This window comes from Eretmochelys imbricata, chromosome 9 (genome assembly GCF_965152235.1).
Source record: "Eretmochelys imbricata isolate rEreImb1 chromosome 9, rEreImb1.hap1, whole genome shotgun sequence".
Taxonomy (NCBI): Eukaryota; Metazoa; Chordata; order Testudines; family Cheloniidae; genus Eretmochelys; species Eretmochelys imbricata.
The window spans coordinates 17,310,264-17,329,262 of NC_135580.1; positions in this window are offsets into that span (position 1 = coordinate 17,310,264).

An 18,999-nucleotide genomic window follows, 5' to 3' on the forward strand; every position below is an offset into this window, starting at 1 on the left:
CGTGCATTGATTTCTGTATAAATCTTTCAAGTCTTTCTTTGGTGATTTGCTTTCTCCTTTCTTTTATGCTTTCTTGGGCTGGGATGCATGCTTGGCCATTGCTTGTTATCACGACCAGATGATCTTTTACTCTGGCTGACTCCTCATATAGTCTGATGTTATGTTCTTCATTATCAACTGCTTCCTCCACAGATAGCAAATCTTTTCCTCCATCATATTGTCAGATTAAATGCGGTCCATGTCTTGATTGATATTCATTACTCTGTGTATTACCGGGAGATTTCTTGTTTCAGTGTCAAATTCTTTCTTCTCCTATTGATTCTACTTGATCACTCTGCAGCAAACTGTACTCCTGGTGTCACCCACATGGCTCGGGTGAGATTCTTCAAGTTGAGTTTGGTCCTTAGAGTAGTTCTTATTCTGCTGTAATATTCTTGCCTCGCTTCTTCTTTTGTTTGCTTATATTGTAACTCTGACAGTTCCCTGCCTCCAGAGTAACTATAGAGGCCATGCTGAAAGAGATCTTGGGTAGTACCTTTAACTTGTGTGCCATCTGATTGTACCAATTCACCCTTCTTTAAAACGCTGATGCTTATTTAGCCAAACCAACTCATAACTATATCTTCACCAGACTTTTCTACAGGTGTCATCAGCCGCCGTATCTCCTTTTGTGACTGTCCATATAGTTTCACATTATCCAGGTATAACACATTGTTAACTGGATATTTATTTATTTATGTATATTGTGGTAACACCTAGAAGCCAAGGTCCCATTGTGCTAGGTGCTGTCCCAAGGTACAACAAAGAGACACTCCATGCCCCAAAGAGCTTACAATCCAAGTTTAAGATGAGAGATATCTGGTAGATATGACAGACAGGGAGACAATTACGAACAATGGAATAAATAGTAGTCACAGCACACCAACTGCTCAGCCAAAATACTGACGTTTCCTTTAACTGCTTCTCCTTAACATAGAAAAACATACATCTGAGTGTAGTGGGAGGCATTTTTGATTATTTAGAGTGGAATTCTGTTCAGGAAAATTACTTTAAAAATGATATTGGGAGCTTCGGTGTTTACTGTCAATTTATTACAGTGCCTCAGATAATCCTCTTGCTAACGTATCTCCCCCAAATCCTCACACCAGCCTTGTTTTTAGTGGTATGATCATAGCTGTCAGGAATTGCTTATGTGTGCAGGGTGGTAAATACCTCTTTTGTAGACCCACCCAATCATCTTAAAGCTGCCGTAACTGCTAATAATATCACACATGCAAACTGAAAGTCCAAACCGCCTTGTTCCTCCCTGGAATGCTAGGAAAGAAAGCAATACGCATCATAACTATAGGTTTCCAAAACCTTCATTCAGCTTTGGCAAATACAACCACTATAGAAGAAGACATTAGGAACAAAAAATAAAGCTTGAAGCTTCAAGAACAGGCTGCCAGAATTAGTAAGAAAAACATAAAAATCATGCCATTAAAAACAGATGGGGATTCTATAAAGCATTGCAAAGAAAATGTTTAATTATGAGCCTTATGCAAAACCCATCAAAGTTGGATTAATATTATAGTGCTGTTGCTGTGTAGGGTTTAAGTAGTCCGTGGTGAAACATTAATCTTTCATGCCTTTAAAAATAATGTTTTCCTTTTGTTGATGACAAATTCCATCTTTTCACTGTTGAAATCCTATGTCCAGATTAATAGCATCTAACATAATGAAATCAAAGAGTAGAGGCAACATGGTTCAGTTTTAAAAAAAACCCAAAACTTCACAGGTTGACTTTTTTGTTCTGTGTCTGTACAATGGGATCCTGGTCCTGGACTGGGGCTCCCTACAAGCTGCAATAATACAAATAATGAAAAATAATGATGATAGTCAACATTGCTGTATTTTTCTGATTTTTAAGGGTTAGGGGATTCTCTCTACTCACAATACTTCTGATCGTCCTTGGAAGAGGTATTGGTGCTGTATTTTCACAGTATTCCTGTGATGAGGTGCCTACTCCACACAGATGGTGGAAGGGTTGATGTGGGCCTGAGAAGAGTTAACCAGCCTGGTTGCACCAGGCTGGACCAGGCCTAACTAATGAAGAAACCCATTTGGGGAGGGTTGGGTGGTGCTATAAACAGACGAAGTTTGAAGCAGAACAGGACTACAGGGAGAAATTCTGCAGTCACTCTCCTGATAGTAGGGAGTGAAGAGAGACTGGTAGGGAACAGGAAAGCTCTTGCAGGGTGAGGAGAAAGCCCAGGGAAAGTCCTGGTAGGAGGACGTCTAGGGAGGTGGCAGCAAATCATCTAGTGGAGTGAACCCTGACTGCCTGTGCTAGGGTCCCTGGACTGGAACCCAGTGTACAGGGTGGGCCTAAATTGTCCTGCCAGCCACTGCCAAGGTGGCGAGAAGCTCCTGGGAAGGGGATGTGGGCTACTGGAAACCTTGAGCAAAGGGGTAATAACCATTGGGCCCAGAATTGAAGGCGGCAAACTGAATGGAGGGATTGGACACTTGTTTTTGCTAGGTTTCAGAGTAACAGCCGTGTTAGTCTGTATTTGCAAACAGAAAAGGAGTATTTGTGGCACCTTAGAGACTAACCAATTTATTGAGCATAAGCATCCGACGAAGTGAGCTGTAGCTCACGAAAGCTTATGCTCAAATAAATTGGTTAGTCTCTAAGGTGCCACAAGTACTCCTTTTCTTTTTGTTTTTGCTAGCTTTTCTATTACCCCAGAAGGGGTGTGACTATAGTGTGACTGGCTGGAGGCCTGAGTCATGAGAAACCACTGCAGGGTCAGAGGAGCTGTTGGCAGGGGGCCCTAGATGATGAGAGATTAGTGAAGGGGTGGATGGAAGCCTGATTATCTTACACTTGCCTGTTGGTGGCCTTTTCGGCTACAGCCCCACCTTTTGTCCCTTGTGTGTCAATCTCTAGGCATATTTACCAGTGTGCAGCTTTCCACCATCATTTGTACCACCTCTGAATTTGGCTTGTGGCTTACAATTCTGTGGACAGATTTGTTGTTCAAAGCTGTGAATGGCAAAATATTTCCTGTCGTGTCAGGCTGAACATCAGTGAAAGAGTAAATTCTTCACCAGGGCTGTGACCCTTTCATGTTTATCCTTTGGGATATGATCCTGGCCACACTGAGCTCAATGGGAATTTTGCCACTGGCTTCAATAGCATTAAGGTCGGGCCCTTGAGTTAAGTCATCTAGACATTTATTTAGTTGTTGAAAGTGATAACACTGTCAGATCTTTAACCATTTCTGGTAAGCGGTAAACAGCTATAAGGGTGAATTCTGCTCATTTATATCAGTCGCTCTCAACTTTTTCAGACAACTGTACCCCTTTTAGGAATCTGATTTGTTTTGCGTACCCCCAAGTTACACCTCACTTAAAAACTACTTGCTTATAAAATCAGACATAAAAATACAAAAGTGTCACACCACACTGTTACTGAAAAGTTGCTGACTTTCTCATTTTTATCATATTATTATAAAATAAATCAACTGGAATATAGATATTCTACTTATATTTCAGTGTATGGTATATAAAGCAGTATAAACAAGTCACTGTCTATATGAAATTTTAGTTTGTACTGACTTCGCTAGTGCTTTTTATGTAGCCTTTTGTAAAACTAGGCAACTATCTAGATGAGTTGACGTACCCCCTGGAAGACCTCTGCATACCCCTAGAGGTATGTGTACCCATGGTTGAAAACCACTGATTTATATGAATGGAACACCAAAGTGAAATCTCCCCTCCTCAGCATTAGGATGATGGCTTAAAGCAGATTATTGACTTATTCCCAGTTGACTTGACTGGGAATAAGGCAAGAAGGATTTTTTTTCCCATCACCAGCTTCTCCTTGGCATCCAGTGATGGTACCACTCTTCCTACTGCGCTATCATGCTTACTGTCATACATATCATTTCATTTGCAGCCCACTCATTTATTATTCTTCATTAAAGTTTGCCCACATTGATAAAAATCGGCTATTTATACAATGAACCACTTGTTCATGAAGTGACAGTCTATGCTGCATTCTGGTAATACACTAGGATCCATTTTAATTACCGGTACTTATTTTTATCTTAAAGAACTCTGTTACCTTGAATCACTGGAAACACCAAATGCAGGCTTTTACTTTAAAGAAAATATCAGCAGTGACTGCTAAGGTAGATTTAAGACATTTATTACAAAAATTTTGTCCTGGGCTTTAAGAATAATGCACTCTCAGTACAGAGAAATGGTTGTTCTGAAAACTGGACTTTTTTTTTGTTATTTACAATATGTTTCAAGATTTAGAATTACCATGAAAGATTTACTTATATTGCAGTTCATGTAAAATTTAAAATCAATAAAGTAAATAAATTTAGCTTGTCTGCTTGAATCGATTTCCTACTGTGCTAACATAGTCCTGTAATATTGTACATCCTTATCACCAATGTCATCCTTCAGTGACAATTTTTAGGGCTGCATTTCTGCTATGTTATCATGTCCTCTGCAACATACTGTACCTCTGAGTCGTTTATGATTTCAATATTTCAAGCCCAGTTCATGAATATAATATTCCTTCTGAATGAAGCTAGCTCTTTCATACAGAATTTCCTTCCTTTTCACCCTGTGGAAACACAGCATCCCCATTTGACTGAGACACCATCCCTGCTGATAGATCGGTGTTGTCCTGGAGCTAGGAGATGACATTGTGATGTGGAAAGACAAAGTGATGTTTTCAGATGGGCATGCAATCAGGGAGGATGGAAGGAAGGAACAGAAAAAAGGGAGTGTGGGCTTTGATGAAGGAGAGGGCAGACAACTGGACACTAGTCTCTCTACATTATGGAGACATATATCAAAAGGAATTTCACAAAAAGATGGAATCCTTTGCAGGGACCTCCTCTCTGGAGTCAGACAGAGAGTTGGAAGGGAAAATCCATATTTTTTCTCCTTGAAGACTCCACTCCCTGGCTTGTGAATAAGCAGAGGGCTTCATTTCTGGAGCTATTCAACTTGGCAAACATAAACACTGATGACAAATAAATATAACTGAGAAACCACCACCCAGTGGTTGCATTTGGGATCTGAGCTAATTTCTTTAGTGTGATACACAGGTAGGTTGAACACATGGAATGAAAAATGAGGGGGAAGTGCTACATTTTGTTCCCTGCAACACTTTTGTCATTTAGTGTTTCCTTTTAAAAAAAACAACCAACTAGAGGAGGCTAGTGTGCAGCCACAGGGGAGTAGCCAATGGGGGTTTGGCTCCTAAAAAAACATGGTGGATGAAGGAAGGGGGACCCAGGAGAAGAACAGAGGGGCAGAACCTCTTGGTGAATGGCCGAGGGTCTGCAGGGATGCACTTTACATCCCCTGTAGATATTCACAATCCATGGAGTTTGTAGGCAAAGCCTTCCACCTCCTCCATGAGGCTACAAACCACTCCCATCTTTGAGAGGGCCAAGATTTATGCCACATGCTTCAGTGAGGGTGAGCTAATGCTTTTTTCACCCTGGTTGTGCAAGAGTTGCTTTGTCTCTTTTGATCTATTTTGTATACTCTTGGGTCTGAGCTCTTGCTTGGGGGCAGCTGAGCAGAAGGAAGGAGTCTTGGAGTGCTTAGAAAAATAGAACAATGGATCATGGTTGATGGACAATGGTGCTAGAGAGGTTCCAGTATATAACTTACTGATGCCTATTAGAAGTTCAGTTCTCAAAGACTTGCAAGCAAAGGTGTGAAAATGTCAGAAGCCTGTACTTCACCGTCAGTTGTGGATGCTAGTTAAGGTGTTACACAAAATATCACTGAGAGCTACCAGTATCCTCCAGTGGGCGAATAGGCCCCCATACTTTGGTCCATTTTGTAATTCAAAGATACATTCTTTAAATTTTATGCAACGCTAGCATGATTAGCCAAGCAATTGTCGCGTCATCGTGTCTGCTTTTTTGATTAAAAAGGGATTAATTAGAGCTGGCCAGAGCATGAAAATGCTGTTTTGTGACAACTTTTGTGGTTTTGACATTTGTTTCTGGTCCCACACTGGAATGAAAGCAAAACCTTTGAATGTTTTCATGAAACAGAATTTTGTTGAAACATCCATTTTTGGATAGAAAATGTCAGGTTTTCAATTTGGGTCTCTATCTCTGGTCATAAATGATCAGAGAGCCCAGACCTCAGAAACCTTTCCATTGAAAACTTTCTTGAAATTGATGATGTTTCCATGCAATGTCTCTGGCTTTGAAGAAAGAGCATCAATGAAAATACATTTTGTTGAAAATGTTCTGACTAGCTCTAGGATTAACCCTTCGAAGACCTACATATGTTCGTCGTGTGACTATTGAAGTGAGGTCTATGGCCATAAAAACTGTAGCCATTTTGAGTTCTTTAGAAATTTTGCTCAGAAGAATGGGCACCATAAAGAAATGAATGGGCCCTGAGTGCACACCAGTAGCGGCATTCAAAGGGTTATGGGGGGAACAAAGCACCCTGCAATGAAAATAATCAAAAACTGATCACTTAAAATATTTTTTTATTTTTTTAAAGGAATATGTTAAAACAGTGACTGTTTTTATAGCTAGACAAACATGCCTGTATTCTTCTTTTAAGATAGTCCCCTGATTTCACATTGAGTAAAATGCTCCCTTTTTTTAAGTTGTGAAAGAAAATATATGAAAGCTGTAGCTGTCTGTCACTGTTGCTGTGGTGTTTAAAATGGAACACCCTTCCTTTGGCTGCGATGAGGATGTCTATAAAATGTAAGGCAGACTGAAGGAAAAAGGAACAGTGGTGTAATAAAGCTAAATTCTGCTCTCAGTTACACTAGTGAAGTGTGGATTAATTTCATTGACTTCACTGAGTTACTCTGCATTTACACTGATGCAGAAGAGCAAGATTTGTTTGTGTGTGCATGTATGCAATGTGATTTTTTTCTGGAAGTTGTAATGTTATTATATAGTAGAAATTTGCATTTTTGAGACAATAAATAATGAATATATAATCAGCTTTATTCCTTCAGTGTATCATGTATGCAATGTGGAGTTGCAGAGATTGTAATTTTAGGATTATAATGGTCATTAAGGACCCATTTTCATAAAGCTCTTTAGCACATGCTTAACTTTAAACAGATCCTTAAGTGCTTTGCTGAATGGGGGCCTAAATCATTAAGTAATAGAGCTCTCGGCGGGCCCGGTGGTCTAGTGGGTAGCACACCCAGTAGCCTTTCAGATGGAAGTCCTTTCAATCCAGTTCCTCACCTGAGGACATAGGTACTGGAACTAGTGGTGCTGGGGGTGTTGCAGCATCTCCTGGCTTGAAGCGGTTTCCATTATATACCGCGTTTACAATTTGGTTCAACGGCTCTCAGCACCCCCACTATAAAAATTCCAGCACCCCTGCCTGAGGATGGGTTTAGCTTCACATCGGGACTGCAATGTCCTTGCCCTCTTCTTATCAGAGAGGGAGTGAGATTGGAGTCTAGGGGACCTGGACTCTCCCACTCTATTGGGCTCTGACCCCGGCCCCTGTTTGGGTTAAGAATGTCTGGCTGTGCCCTCGGAGTTACCCTCCCTGGGTCACTTCCTGCCATCTGCCTGTCCCCATGGTTATGAGTCCAATATAAGGTAACAAAAGAAAAAGGAAAGGGCTAAAGCTTCAGCCCCAACTGGGCTTCAGCATGCAGTCCTGTTCCTCACAGGGAGGCTTTTTTGGCACCCTTGTCCAGGAGCCCTGCAGGAAGATCTATCTTCCTCCCTCTTCTGAGCTGAACTGCTCCCTTTTAAATTTCATCTGCAGTAGGTGCATACTTTGCAGGCCTGGAGGGGCAGGGGCTTCCTGGGCCAAGTATTGTCCTTTAACCTCTTCAGGCCCAGTGTGGGCTTTGTACACCCCATCACGAAGGTCAGAGTTAAGGCTGTGCTTTGCAACTGATTTTCTGTGCTTTGTGTACACTGAAGGTGCTATTATTAAATTTCAAATGAATGTGTTGGGGGGTATGAATCTAAGAGTATGTACAGTAAGATTCAGGAAGACATACAGTATTATTTTTACACAACAGTGATGCTTGGCATGAAAATGTAAATACAGTTTTAACTGTAGGGACTATGGCACTTACAAACTGTGGTGATGGGTGCTATAGGAAACACTAACATGATCTAATACAGCATATGTAGGCTTTATAAAACAGTCTGTAATCTTTAAACTGAAGTCATCTATTTATTCAAAGTTAATACAAGTTCCACACAGAGCCTCAATCAGGAACCAGTTCAGCTTTCATTATTTACAGCAAATATAACTATAGCTCTCACCAACAACAAATGGAGAGATACCACTTGAAATACCCACATAAAACACTAAGAAGGTGATTCTACTCTTGCTTGGAAGTTGTCAGCCAATGGGCACAGCTGTATTTATTAGTTATATAATATCTGTTTTAAAGTGACTGTTAACTCTCTGGCACCTGATCTGTTCTGATGGGCCTTAGTTTGGTGGATAGGCCTGTGGGAAAGGTCTGTCAGCACAGTTTCCCTAAGGTCTGATTTTCACGTGGTCAAAATAGACAACATTGAATTTGGACAAATGAATTTGAAGAGAAGCAGGGGACATACCTTCTTAATTCTATGGACATATATTGGCCTAAGTGAGCTTTTAGGAGGGATACTGTGGAAAAACAAGGGTTTTTTTTGGCTAAAAACATGTAAGGACTAACTGTCCTCAATAAGGACAGTTAGCAAGGGTGTCCTAAGGATCACATTTTTAAAGGTATTTAGGTGCTTCACGCTTTTGAAAATCCCTTCTCTGTACTTATCTGTATTTTTACCTTTACAAATCTGGTCCCAGTGCTAAAGTTTTCAAACCTGACAGCATCAAATTAGGCACCTATCTCCATATAAAGGCATCTAAATAAGTGGCATGATTTTCAAAGGTGCATAGTGCTTGAAGTTTTCACTGGGCTTGTTTTCATTAGAAAATTAGGTTGAGTTGAGGAGTCATGTTAACTAACACAATGTCAAACACAGCGTTGCAGTTAGTGTAGTTAAACATCATGTCAGCTGGTCATGGATAAATCCTGCTGGAACCAGAGTCCATGGAAGCTGCTGACTGCTCAGTACTTCTGAAAAACAGGCCACTTGTATTGGTGCCTAACTATGGATGTAAGCGGCTTATCTGTATTTAGCCATTTTTTAAAATGTTAGCTCCAAGTTTGAAAACATCAGAAGACTTTTAGGTGTTCTGCATCTTCCTTATTTTACTGAATAAGTAGCTCAGAATGGGTGCCTTGTTTTCTTGTTATCTGCTGACATCTCATTGAAGATTGACGTATGTGTGAGGACTAGGCAGATGCATTGGTTTTGCATCCACAGGTAGTCTATGTTCTGTGCTGTAGTACAGCAAAGCTCAGGGCATGCAAAATGAAAGTCCAGGACTGGCCATGAGTATTTATAAGTTTGGGCAGTGAGTTTTAAAATTTCAGATTTCATTTAAGCACCTTGAACTTTTGTACACCCAAAAATGTCAAATATATGCCAGGCATCCTGCCAAGGTATTGTCAAGAGTCATCTCCTCTCCTTCTTTTCTTGTTTGGGTTAGTAAAGTGTGGTGTTACAGCTTTTTTGTAGAACTGTTGTGAAAATAGTTTTGAGCTTCTATCGTCTTCAGCCACTGCCTATAACCTATTTCAGATGGGAAAGTGAGTTGTACCTATGATTGATATCACTTGTGAAGCAAATGAGAAATAGTCCTCTCTCATGGTTTCTACAATTTTTCTTTAGTCAAACACCTAAATTGTAATGGAGAATGAGGGACGGTCTGTTATCTTCAAATCTTATGGTATGTTCCTATTCTCACTGAAGCCAGAGGTTGAAGTCCTGTCTGCATGGAAGTCAACAGAAATGTTGCCATTGAATTTAGCATGTCCAGGATTCCACCCATTAGGGATTTTGCTATTGGCTCTCAGTGGGACAAGAGTCAGATCCCAGCTCTGTATAGAGTTGCAGAAAGAGTAGATTTCAGGTGACACAATCTTGTCATAGCCCCTCTTCTCTTGGGCTCATGGGAAGATATCCTTTAGCTTGCCTCATAGAGATGTCATATTCAAACTATGAAGGTCCAGGTTTGATTCCTAGCTATGGTGACATGCATTGAACTCAGCTACCAGATGTGTGGGTTTCTGGCCACCAGCAGTAGAATACAACAGAAATATAAAGTAGAAGCCATTATAAAAGTCAATATTTGCCAACTGCTACAACACAGTTACCACAGTGATACCTTAAGAGAAAGGAGACACTACAGCATACTGAATTTTTTAGTGATAACCGTTCTAGTTTCTTCTTTTGCAGTAGACTGTAGGAGAAATACAATTTTAAAAAGTTTTCTCATGGGAATTTATTGGTCAAAACCGAGGGCTGCCATTTCAATTTGTTATCGGTTATTATTTCTCTCTATCACCTGTCTTTCTATTTGTCTCTAAATATCGATGTAAGTGTGTATACATATACTCACACTCAGTTTCCTTCATATAAGTGCACACACATACACAAAGAATTCCCACAATATGTGCAGTCAAACAATAGAAAACATGATTTGTGAATAAATTATTTGCTGGCTGACAAAAAATGTGAATAATTTATTTGGGGGTATATTGTTCACCCATCTGCAGAACCAAGAAAAAAGTGGAAAAATTATTTGAGTAATTTATTAGACCATGGGAAAAAATCAAACTGTTCTCAGATATTATTCAACCGACTGTATTCATAATGTACCCAAAATTTTGGTTGGGTAAAAATGTGCACAGATGAACAGGACAATTGCTTCCTGTTTAAAGCAGCTGCACGGACATATTCTTGATGCTTATGATCATAGTAGCTGAAGAGCACGAACCCCTTGTAAAATGTCCCACTAGCTCAGGCTAAACCTGAGTAACTCTGTAGCCTTCATTTCTGTACAGCGACTCTTAGGCAAAAGTACAGGCGCACAGATTAGATATTTCAAATGACCGTAGTACATTTTTGTGTTATGAAAGCTATCTCCTAAATCAGCTATGAGCCTACTCCTAGTTTATCAGTAGGAGCACACAGACAGATAACATCCTTGTGACGTGACCCTGACCTTTGTCAACCTTTGTTAAGACTTCATCTGAAGTCAGGCCTAATGTTTGTAAACAGGATGTAATTAAGGCTGGGAACTGACAGGGCCTGACAGTAAGACAATGTGGAGCTGGCAGAGAATAGTCTGTCAGATGTCAGCTTTCATTGTGTTCTAAGTGCCTTCATAATAATTAGTGTCCTCTGTCTGAAGGAAGTTCACTCAACTTGGATTAATCTGTCACAGTGTGGAGGCCATCCTTGTGAGTGCAAGTGTTTCCTCTGATAAACCTTAGAACAAGTCTGAGAAAAAAGCAAAGTGAGCCAAAAGAAAACTGTGAAAGTCAAGACTGCACTGACAGGTGCTGACTGAAAATTAGAAACAGGAAGGAGGGAAAAAAAAACTTCTTCACAGTCTGCTTTATCACAAAGTGAATGTAAGAGGTCACAGAGTTATCACATTTTGGTACAGGCATACTGAGCTAGCAGGCTGACATGAATGAATACAGGAAGATGAGTGTGCAGAAAAGTCTACAGATAAACACATTGTTGCATTTCAATGTTATCTAGTGGTATGCATGTGTAGGAGGTTGCAATACAGATTCCTGTCTGAGCATTGAAGGGACACTAAGTCAAATTTGGTCCCAAATTTTGGTTATGTGAAAATAAACTTTGAAGTAAACCTAAGATCAATAGAAATATTTTCATAAAGTAGAAAACAAATTCCACTGGAAACTGTTTTTTAATATAGTCCTGACAGCATTTACAGCCCAAAGACTACAGCATGGAGCTAGTGCATGAGAAACTGAGAGTGAAATAGACTAAGAGTGAAAATGAAACTGGTGGCTCAATTTTCTTTGTCCAAGTGAAGTGCATAAAAAGACTGAAAAAGCAGCACAACAGAAGGAAACTTAATTGGGTTTTAAAACACTTTCATTTTTAACTATCTAAGATGGTGTTTGTTACAGACAAATACATTTCAAAGCACTTTTTAAACAAATGGTGGACTAGCAGAGGGTGCCCATGTTAACCCTACAGTTAGGTGAGCCTTTACATGTTAATGACAGTGACTAAGCAAAACACATGGCATGGGTGGCACACACATCTGAAGGCAGAACTTGGCCTAAATTTGTTCTTTGTCTCTAGCAATCTTACAGACGTTTTTCTCTTGTAGCTGTTTTAGGTATGGATATATGTACGCCAATAGAGATAAATAGGAATAATATGTTTAAGGATTATATTGACCAAGATAATAAATTAGGTTTATTCAGTTAGAGTTTAATTTTGTATATTGAATTCTACATCATGTTTCATTAGTAATTTCAAAATATCCAAATTTAGGTGAGAAATAAAGGAATTCACATGAATCTAAATGAAGGAATAGGTGAAAAGGCATGTAACACTGAGTATTTTAATGTTACAAAGAAGATGTCCTATGAATCCAAATAACTCCACAGCAATTTACAAAGCTAACATCTTGTATTGAACCCAAATCCAGATGATTTATTAGAGAGGAAAAATAAAGCAAAGTATAATTTTGGATTTAAAGGGCCCAATCATGCTCCCATTGAAGTCAATGGTCAAATTCTCATTCTACTCCACTCGATAATGAAGTGAGTAACAGCAGATAAATTCCCTGATATTCCTAGCCAAGGAGTTTCATCATTTGGAAGAAGAACTGAAAGAGTAGCCTGCTGAGGTGGTACATTTTCAAATGAAGGTGACCTTTAGTGGTACCTGGAGAAACAAGGGCTCAGTAAATGAAAACAATAACTTTGATCGGGTTTTAAGGGCAAGCACAACAGGCAAACTTTATCAGTTAAGGAAAATTTAACTAAAGCCAATGTAACCACAGAAAACCTTAAAAAGAAAAGGAGTACTTGTGGCAAACACGTTCAAACAACTTTCTGCCACACTGAATCCCAGTAGCCTATCAGGTACATGATCTTCCATTCAGTACAATTGTCTAGTGAGAGGAGATAAAGGAGTGAATAAGTCCTTGATCATAAGAAGGAACATAGAGACACATCCTCTGGCAATCTCTGGCAACTGAGGAAATAATAGTTTCTTCAAAGAAGAAACACGAATCTCAAAGTTGAGACCAAAGTTGCACAACTCTCTGATCTTCTTATAACAGTAGGTAGCTACACATATGATATGTTAATGGAAGTAAGATAGAAAAGTGGTACCTGGAGCCCACTGAATGGAAATGTCTTTTTCTTACCGTATATTGTATATAGTTGTCACACATTCATATTCCAATATTAGCAAGACAGGCAGAAAGCATATTGATGTCAGAAGGTTTGAAAGCTTGGTTTATATACATATGTGTCTTGTTTCCGTAACACTCAAAATGAAGCAGAACCTTTCGCTCAACAAAAGCACGTGAATATGAAGAAGCAGAGGTCCAAGTATAATGCCTTAGGGAACCCTGAGGGCCATAAAAGAAGAACAGGATATACTAAAGCTATTAAAAGAAGCAAAGAGTTCATGGCTGGAGAGATATGAGGCAAGCCAAGGGAAAATGGTTCCACTTAACCCAGCTAACCTACTTACCTAAATAAAATGTTACCCCACCCCACAGTGTTACTCTCCTTAAAGATAGCTGTCATTAGATGAAAGAGTTAAAGATAGAAGCCTCTTAAAGAATTAACTTTGATGCCTGAATACATTTTTTTTGGCATGTAAATGTTACCGCTGAAGGAGGTAGGGTGGGAGGAGCCCAAAAACACACAGACCCCAAAGCAGTGAGTGTAAGGCTTTTTAAAGATAGGTAAATCATTTTCCTCTTAAATGAAATTCTGTTTGACTGCATGAAATATGAACAGTAATTAAATGCACAGTCTGTGGGCCTTCCATACTTTAAAGCTCTTTCTTTAAAAAAAAAAATGCTCACCTCAGACAGGCCAATTACCCAAGAAGGATGGAGTCAAGAGGAAAGTAGCTAAATTTCTTTACTTGAATGATCACAACCACAAGCAAGTGATTAGTCCCTGCAGCACCAGCGGGGATGTGGTGGGGACATTCACATTGGAAGACTTCAAATAGTCATTTCCTTGGTTAAAATAAAATCTGACTTCACTAAATAGACAGTTTTTAATCTCAATTGGACATCTGAAGATTACTCAAGCTGTTGTTGGCTGCGGCAGAAACAAATTTTTCGGCTTTGTTGATTAAACCAGTGGTCTCCACCATTGCTTATCGGCCTGCGACGAGCTGTTCTTTTTAATTAAAAGTGAGCCACCACGAGAGAGCAATTAACAGCTAGTAATTACTGTGCTCTTCAGAACTGCAACATTTTGCCTTTCATTCCAATTATATAATGGACAAGTGGCTTTTTGATCTTCAAATTAGTGAGCTCTTGTACTATTTGTTTTGAGGCAGATTTGGAAGGTTAATGATGGCCTGTGGTGGCACTCTTTCCACTGACTGATGTAAGACAAGAAAAAAAGGATAAGAAAACAGGAATAGTCTATCAAGAAATGCAAATGCAGCCTTCATGATAATGAACAGGAAAAAACAGGTCCCTTAATATGCAGGTTGTTTAACAGGAGCCAAACAAGCACTCATTTTGGTTCTAGCCCACGCTAAGGAATTCTTTTTAAAAAAAGTGCAATTAAGTGTTTTAATATAGATTCTTTAGAGAGTGACACATAACATTTAACTGTTTGATACTTAATTGTGTTTGCCTTTGATTGTGGCCCCTATAGTTAAATGTTATACAGCAGTACAGAGGCATTGAACTCTCCCTTAGGACTAACTATGCATTGACTTTGCCTAAAATCTTTTAAGTAATAAGTCTTTAAATATATTTAATGGCCACTATGTCCTTTGAGTACAAGGACCCCTTACATCACAAACAGTTGTCTAATTTTAATTAATATTGATTTGCATCTCTTAAATAGAAAACATAATTGTTGCCTTTGCTTATAGCTCTATAATCATCTTAGAGGATGGACAAGTTGAATATGTTTTTCTTTTTCTTTTCATAAAAATTAATAACATGGCATTAGGGCCAGATTCTCAGCTGGTGTAAGACGGAGTAACTTAAATTGTCTTCCATTTTGACCATCTGAGGACTTTGTACTTAATCTTTTGAGTTGCTGCCCTATTGTTATTTTTTGTTTAAGAACATAGAGGTTGGGCTGGTTCTGGTCTGTTACACCAATCTTTTGCAAGAAGCTGTAGTGCTTTTATGTGAACTCAACAGAATTACTCTAGATTTACACCTTTCAGCTGAGCTGAGAATTTGTCCACACACATTTGCTGTGCATATCTGGATTGTGAACTTTCTTCACAAAACCACATAAAAATACAAAATTCCATTAGCAGAATAAAAACCGTGTGCATATAACAGACAAATCAGAGACATTCTGAAAAAAGTAGTTTCTTGATCTGAGTATAACACATAAGCCTCATTAAATAGAGTGAGCTGTAGCTCACGAAAGCTTATGCTCAAATAAATTGGTTAGTCTCTAAGGTGCCACTAGTCCTCCTGTTCTTTTTGCGAATACAGACTAACACGGCTGTTACTCTGAAACCTGTAATAAGACTGCGTGTATTTAAATTCCTCCACCGTATCCACCGACTCCCAGCACCGTGAAACCCACCACTGTTTTGCTAAGTACCATACGTGATGATTCATGATAAATGAAAGCATATAGTTGTCTCTTGCCTTCTTGGCTGCTAAAGTCTTGAAATATACCCCCCCTCTTATTCTTGCAATTGTTGTTCATACTGTAAGAGTGAGGCTTATGTTGTTTGCTTCCTCAGAGATGGAGTCTGTTCTGTAGTGCATTATGTACACTAAGGAGAGATCCCTAAAAGAACTCAGGGCCGGATTTTCAAGAGCTCAGCACCCATATTTAGGCCAAAGAACTCAACTCTGGTTTAGGCATCTAACTAAGGGCCAGATTTTCAGAAGGACTCTGTACCCAGAAGCTCCCGTTATGACAACTGTGGCCAGATTTTCAAAAGAGCTCAACAACCAATGTGGTGATTCTTTTGAAAATTACAGCCACATATTTTGGTGCCTAAATGAAAGCCAAGAGCTTTTGAAATTCAGCACCATCATCATCCTGCCCTCTTAATGGAGCCACCCATCCTCGCCCATTGACTTTAATAGTTTATCCCAAGTAAGGAGTACAGGATTGGACCTATAAGCAGCAACTTTTGGTGAAAGGAGGTTAGGATTCTGGGTGAAAAATGAATGTTGCTAAGGAAAAATATTTAAAGCAGAAAATTCAGAGCACTGTTTTGGAAACCGTGTACAGATAAATTTTTAAAAGCTATTTAGGGCACTTCAGCATCTAAGTCCTTTTTAGAGCTATTTCATTATATAGGGCAGATGTTGACTCTTCAATTATAGTTGGGTTAAGGATCATGGAATGTTTTGGTTCACTGTCTAAAATATTCCTCCCAAGTGGTTCCAAGTTTGAAGATAAATGCATGCTCTTTGTTTCTGAGCAGTATGCAATCCATAGCACTAATACTTTCCACAGACTGAGACATCATCAGTGCATTTGTAATGAAGCAATGTGGAAAAGGTACTGGGGTTGTATTTCATAGTATCTCTTACTTAAATGTTCATTTTAAACAATCCACTCTAGATCCTTCTTGTTTTCTTAAGGTGCAACTTCCTGTTTTCTCTTTAGACCCTGTATTAAATTATTCCTTTTTGAGGTGCACGTGAAATGTTTCTGCTTAAATGAATATAGCATCTAAGACCCAAAAGTCTTAATTTACCACTCTGTTACACCAGTGTTATGCCACTGAAGTTGACTAGAGCCGTGCTGGAGAAAAGTGGTACAGTATAATGAAGTGGAGAATCAAACCCTGAGAATGTAAGGTCGTGTTGTTGGCACTATAGTATACAGTAGAACTCCATTCCATTTGTACAGAATGGAGATGTATGGCAAAATCCGGACCCAGTTCAAGTTGAAGGGAGTTTAGCCATTGACTTCAATGGGGTCAGGCTTTCACCCATAGCTTTTATTTGGATAAACAGGACACTTCTCAATGCAAACGAAACACTTTGTGTGATACAATCCAAACTTTTAATATGGGGCTGTTTAGGGTAAGCATGTTTTTTTGGATAAGGTGTCTGCATCTACAATGATCTCAATTTAAAAAAAATAATCAACCGTTACCACAAAATGAGCTACCACTCTTGTTTTGGATTCTAGACAGTGGGATATATTATCAGATGTAAATTTTTAACCATGAGAGTAAATAACCATTGGAACAACTTACCAAAGGTTATGGTGGATTCTCCATCACTGATAATTTTAAAATTGAGAATGGATGTTTCACTAAAAGATATGCTCTAGGAATTATTTTGGGGAACTTCTATGGTCTGTGTTATAGAGGGGGTCAGACTGGATGGTCACAATGGTCCCTTCTGGCATTGGAATATATGAATCTATATTTAAATGTATGTATATATGAAGAGTAGGTAATTGTTGGCAAATATTAACCTTTTAGATGGCGACCACTCTACAACACAGAGATCTGTAGCATGACCACATTCCTTGTGTTATTAATTTGTTGGCTGCAACATGCTGTGGATTGAATACACTAATAAATTGCCCCTCTTCCCCATGTACTTTGATGGTATTTGGGGGAAAAAAAGCAGGTAGAGGGAATTGGGGGAAGGGGATCTAAAAATAATTCCTGTGACTTGGCCTTGCAAATCTATAATTACTAATTCAATATGAAAATGAACTTGAATGTAGCCATTTGCACCTTGCAAAGCTAGTGAAAAGTGTGTGTTAAATGCTGCCAGATCAGAGTAGTAGCATTTGACATCCAATTTGCACAGGTATAAATGACTCCATGGGGCACAAGGCAGAGGAGAATCAGACCTGAAGTTTTGTAAAATTTACTTTGTGCTTAGGTGGGATATTAGGTAGGAAATACAGGATGAAGTTTTCATCAATACAGTGCTGCTTTCATACAAGGAAACATTCTTGTGGATTGCTGAATCTTGGGGCTTTGCTTCAATGCAATTGTAGCTTTGAATAAGAAAGAACCATCCTAAAAATGAGCACAAGTGGCTTTGTACCTGATTCTCCACTCATTTACATCAGTTTTATACCAGTGCAGCTCCATTTGTTTTCAGTGAAGTTACTCTTGGTCAGGGATGCAACCTGGTCTGGGTGTCCCTAGCCTCTGACTGCCTGGAGCTGGGACTGGACGACAGGGGATGGATCACTAGATGATTGCGCTGTTCTGTTAATTCCCTCTGAAGCACCTGGCATTGGCCACTGTCGGAAGACAGATTCACTGGCTAGATTCTGGGTCTGACCCAGTATGGCCGTTCGTATGTTCTAAGAGAATCAGTTTTTTTTAAAACACTTTTTATTATTGCAAGAGCTGTAACATATTTCTACCTCTTGGAAGTTGAAAGTAAGTCCAGTTATAGGAATTCTGGTGTGGTTCTCCTAGGTAAGGAATATGTTCCCTTGATCTGCACATATATTGTCACCTTCATTGATGTTAATGGGAGCTAAACATGCTCATTAAGAGGAGAATAAACCTTTTTAAAAATAAAACACTGGAAATAGGATGAGTATAGCCAAGTGGGTTGTGAGGTGTTCTGCCAAAAGTATGATTAGGAATTTGTTTCCATGTAGCTAATATAGTAACAGACTCTTGAATGAGAGAAAAATAATGGTTAATATCTAGAAATGGCAAAGTTGTTCTTTGAGATGTTTAAATGAGAATTCCAGAGCAAGATGAAAATTCGCTTTTCAATTTTTTAAGTGAGGATAAAACTTTCAAATAGATCACCAAAATGTATATTAAGTGTAGATCACATTCCTATGATATCGCTGGAAAATTTGGTCGTCAAGTATTTTTAATTTTTGATCTTTTTCTTCCTACAATTTTTTTCTGGGATTTTTGCCATAATGTAATAAAA